Genomic DNA, 5,246 nt, shown 5'->3' on the forward strand with positions numbered 1-5,246 from the left:
AAGTCTTTGTGATCACTCTTACTGGCTTTCATACCAGTTTACATACTGTCTTGTGGCTCATTAGTGGAGGAGCTGTCTAGCAGTGGCTTCTGATAAATCATTACAAATTTCTTTAAGAAGTATCTCAAGTTTAAAACAACATAATTGAATCTCAGAATATTTTGAACAAATGTTAATCTGAATTTACTGCATGCACTTTTTAATATTTCAGTTCTATACTTCATAAATACTTAAAATTTCTTTTTGAGTTAATAGGAGGGAGACTCAAAATCTGATTCTGAAAAAAGTTATAGAAAATATCCAGGACTAGTTCAAGTTGTAGATTAGTATTTTACTGGGAAACTTGAAGCAATTGCTATTTCAAATGGTGAATACAGTAGAATACATGTGTTTAAACTTTTAAAATGAGAAATACAAGGAATGATGTTTTTCTTATATAAAAACATAAAGAATATGAACAAATGCCATTAAATAAATAAATATTTTGAAGAAAAAGTAGTTTTGGAAAATTCCCTTTATACTCAAGCACATTTATCCAATCTATAGCATATTTTTAAATGTGGGTCTAACAATTACTTTGAACTAGTCAAAAATTAATGAGAATCTTAAAGATGTTCAAAGGAGTCTCTTGATCAATGCCTACATCAATTCAAACTTCTTGTCATTCATTTCATAGTAAATTCTCTAAGATCAATTTTTAAAAAATTACATAGCTCATCAATACAATCTGATGGGTATTAACAGTTAAATACCAATAGCACACATAATGCAAAACTTGTTTTCAATACTCCGCAAGTAACTTGTGGTTTCTAATTTTTAAATCTTTTATTTTATTCATGTATTATTTTTTACTTAACACATATTTTTTAACTTGTAAATATGTGCTATGCATATCATGAAAATGCATATGGTACCTGCCTGTGTGGAACATATAGTGTAGAGGGTGAAGCAGACATGAAGTGATCACACAAATATACTTACAAAGTCTTAAACATATTAAGTTGAAAAAAACACAAGGTGTTATAAAATCCAATGAAGGGGATTTTGATTTAATATGGGACATGAAGTAAGTCTATTTTAAGAAAAAGCCATGTGAGTTGAGAGCTGACAGCTGAATCAGAATTTAGTAGGAGAAGTGAGTTTGAACAGAATATTCTAGGCAGATAGAAGAAAGGACAAGTATAAAGAGGGAGCATGGTATTCTAAAAGTTGCAATAACTTTTAGGGGTTGAAGCAGGGGAGTTGGGGAGAAGGAGTGAGTAATAAAATCCTTGTTCAAAAATTATCACTCTGGGCGGCACTGGCGGCAGCTCGGGGCGTTAATAGTAGTGCGGCTCGCGGGTTCGGGGAACTTCAGAGGCGGCGGTGGCGCCGGCTGGGACCACGACGACAGCAGGAGCGAGCCCCGGGCTTGTCGCTCACCATGCCGACCGTGGAGGAGCTTTACCGCAACTATGGCATCCTTGCCGATGCCACGGAGCAAGTGGGCCAGCATAAAGACGCCTATCAAGTGATCCTGGATGGTGTGAAAGGTGGTATGAAGGAAAAAAGATTAGCAGCTCAGTTTATTCCAAAATTCTTCAAGCATTTTCCAGAATTGGCTGATTCTGCTATCAATGCACAGTTAGACCTCTGTGAGGATGAAGATGTATCAATTCGACGGCAAGCAATTAAAGAGCTTCCTCAATTTGCCACTGGAGAAAATCTTCCCCGAGTGGCAGATATTCTAACCCAGCTTCTACAGACAGATGACTCTGCGGAATTTAACTTAGTGAACAATGCCCTGTTAAGTATATTTAAGATGGATGCGAAAGGAACTTTAGGTGGCTTATTCAGCCAAATCCTTCAAGGAGAGGACATTGTTAGAGAACGAGCAATCAAATTCCTTTCTACAAAACTTAAGACTTTACCAGATGAAGTCTTAACAAAGGAAGTAGAGGAACTTATACTAACTGAATCCAAAAAGGTCCTAGAAGATGTGACTGGTGAAGAATTTGTCCTGTTCATGAAGATACTATCTGGGTTAAAAAGCTTACAGACAGTGAGTGGAAGACAGCAACTTGTAGAGTTGGTTGCTGAACAGGCTGACCTGGAACAAACCTTCAACCCGTCAGATCCTGACTGTGTGGACAGGCTCTTACAGTGCACTCGGCAGGCGGTACCCCTCTTCTCTAAAAATGTGCATTCCACAAGGTTTGTGACTTATTTCTGTGAGCATGTTCTCCCTAACCTCAGCTCCTTGACTACCCCAGTGGAAGGTCTTGATATACAGTTGGAGGTATTGAAACTACTGGCGGAGATGAGTTCATTTTGTGGTGACATGGAAAAGCTAGAAACAAATTTAAGGAAACTGTTTGATAAGTTATTGGAGTACATGCCTCTCCCTCCAGAAGAAGCTGAAAATGGGGAGAATGCTGGTAATGAAGAACCCAAGCTACAGTTCAGTTACGTGGAATGTTTGTTGTACAGCTTCCACCAGTTGGGCCGAAAACTTCCAGATTTCTTAACAGCCAAACTGAATGCAGAAAAGCTCAAAGATTTTAAAATCAGGTTGCAGTACTTCGCCCGTGGCCTGCAGGTTTACATCAGACAACTTCGTTTGGCTCTCCAGGGTAAAACAGGCGAGGCCTTAAAAACAGAAGAGAACAAGATTAAAGTTGTTGCATTGAAAATAACAAATAATATCAATGTTTTAATCAAGGATCTCTTCCACATTCCTCCTTCTTATAAGAGCACAGTAACATTATCCTGGAAACCTGTACAGAAGGTTGAAATTGGGCAAAAGAGGGCCAATGAAGATACAACTTCCGGTTCACCACCGAAGAAATCTCCAGCAGGACCAAAAAGGGATGCCAGGCAGATTTATAATCCTCCTAGTGGGAAGTATAGCAGCAATTTGGGCAACTTTAATTATGAGAGGAGCCTTCAGGGGAAGTAGAGGTGGCCGAGGTTGGGGAGCGCGAGGAAATCGTAGTCGGGGACGACTCTACTGAACAGGACATCGCATTCGTCAGCATTGTCACGAGCTTAATATACTTAAATTCTACTACTCATTGGATTGCCGGGGATGTCCCTTTAAAAGGACTGCTGCCTTCAGCTAAAAACTTAATGTTCTTTATACCTTTGTATGTATGATCTACTTTTGTATCAGACCATGGTCGTGTCCAAGGTAAAACCACAGCGATATTTTTGGATGCTCTGCACAGTCTTGACTTGTTTTTGCAATATCATTATTAAGACTTCATTTTGTGAATCTTACTTTTAAACATCTTAATAATTTGTTACTGATAGCTGTTCAAGTCTAAAATGTTATGAAATTCAGTCCATTTCTGGTAACTGGCAAAGATCATCAGTTTTGAAAGGTTACTGATTTTCCTCTCCCGTCTTATTTTTTTATTTTTTATTTTTGCCCAACATATGGAGAAGAGTAATAGTCGATCTTAACATTTTATTTTCATTGTTTTTTAATAAAGTTGCTAGGCAATGGTTCATTCCTACCTAGTGTCATAAGAGCAAAATACCAACTTTCTTAAAATGTAGAAATGACATTACATTTTTAGGAGAAAGTAAGTTGCTTTCCACTGCTTACTCAAGTAACTCTTCTCCATATGTTGTGATAAAACTTTTGAATATGGGCTCTTACTATTTGAATAGAAATGTGTATGTATAATATACATACATGCATAAGCATATGTGTGCGCGCGTGTGTGTATATATGCATGCTGTGAAACTTGACTACACAACATAAATCATTTTTTTAAATTCCAGGAATGGGTAATCTTTGACATGGTGATCACCCTTTTGAGGCTGAATCCATTATTAACTTGTTATCTGTGTTTTCCTCCCAGTAGTGAGGGATTTTGAGTCAGTTGTACTTACATGATTATTGTTATTTAAAACTAAAAATAAACAAAGGCTGCGTTTTCAAAGATAAGTTTGGAGGTTCTGGTTGGAGAAATACAGCCAAAATATTGAATCTGATGTACATATAGGTTTCTACAGGATGACATAGAATAATTTAGAATTGGGGGATTTAATAACCAGGGCAACCCAGGAAAAGTGACTTGATAACATGGTGTACCAATAATAAGGGATGCTCCTCAGTTTGCTTTTGCCACTTTGAAGATTTTAACTTCTCAGGTTATTAATCAAAATTATTGTATAAGTTAGCTAATAGAATCTTTAGGTGAAAACAACAGATGGGGGGTTTGTGGAGTGTTGAATGTCATGGGCATTTTTAGTAGCTAGGACCTTTGCTCTGCATTTGAATGTTTCATATATTTTTGTTCTGCAGTTAATCTTCCCTCCCCAAGTTTGCTGTTCGAATCCAATGCCTGAACGACATTTTCTAGTAGTTTGACAAATATTTTGAGGAATAGTTTGTGATTCCAATGCAGGTGTCTTCATTACTGTTACCTCTACATTGGGGAAAAAGTAAATCCCCTTTGTTAGAATTACTGCACATGTTTAAGTACTAGAATGATACCAGTGAGCAAAAAAGTTGGATCAGCTTGACTATGGAGTGGTGGCAATAATCTAAACATTCCAAAAGACTGAGCTGAACCTAAGCTCCCTTGGAATCGGAACAGACATAGGAACATGGAATTGCCATTTGAAAACTGTGACCAGGTAGTCTGGGCCTCAGAGGCAGATCGCCAGTGGCCCAAAGCCATTTCAAGTACAGAAACTATATTGGGACTACAGTTATATAAATTTGAACATTAAGTGTAACTTTTCCTCTTTTTCTTTTTTTAAGAATATTTGTAAACTCAAAGCTGAGCAGAAGTGACTTGACTTTCTTGACGTTGATACTGAGTTGACTGTGTTTCTTCCTTTACCACCTCATTGTACCCTTCCCTTTCCTAAGGCAATAGTGCACAACTTAGGTTATTTCTGCTTCAAAAATTTGAATGAAAAACTTCATGCCATGATTTTTTTTTGCAAGACACCTGTTTATCACCTTGTTCAAAAGTAAATGTTCCCTTATGCTTTTGAAATAAATTTCCTTTTGTAATTTAAAAAAAAAAAAAAAAAAAAAATTATCACTCTGTTTGCCATGTACAGAATAGACTGAAAGGAGGCAGGAGTCAAAGAGGTGAAAGGCTTTGGGTGACTATTAGAGTAGTCCAAGAGATGAAGGGAGCTGAAATTGAGGATGGGGTTATTAAGATAAGAAGACAGTGTTGAGGAATATTAAGAAGGTAATATCAATAACAAATGAAAAAGTGTTAGCTATGATGGTGAGA

The 5,246-nt window shown here is 37.2% G+C and overlaps 1 pseudogene; it reads left to right on the forward strand.

The window, feature by feature from the left end:
- The first annotated feature begins 1,299 nt into the window (after positions 1 to 1,299).
- Positions 1,300 to 5,014, forward strand: LOC148758814 (apoptosis inhibitor 5 pseudogene; annotated as a pseudogene).
- Positions 5,015 to 5,246: the final 232 nt, after the last annotated feature.

The sequence above is a fragment of the Rhinolophus sinicus genome, chromosome 2, assembly GCF_057876585.1.
Source record: "Rhinolophus sinicus isolate RSI-liver-muscle chromosome 2, RSI-T2T, whole genome shotgun sequence".
In the NCBI taxonomy this organism is placed as follows: domain Eukaryota; kingdom Metazoa; phylum Chordata; class Mammalia; order Chiroptera; family Rhinolophidae; genus Rhinolophus; species Rhinolophus sinicus.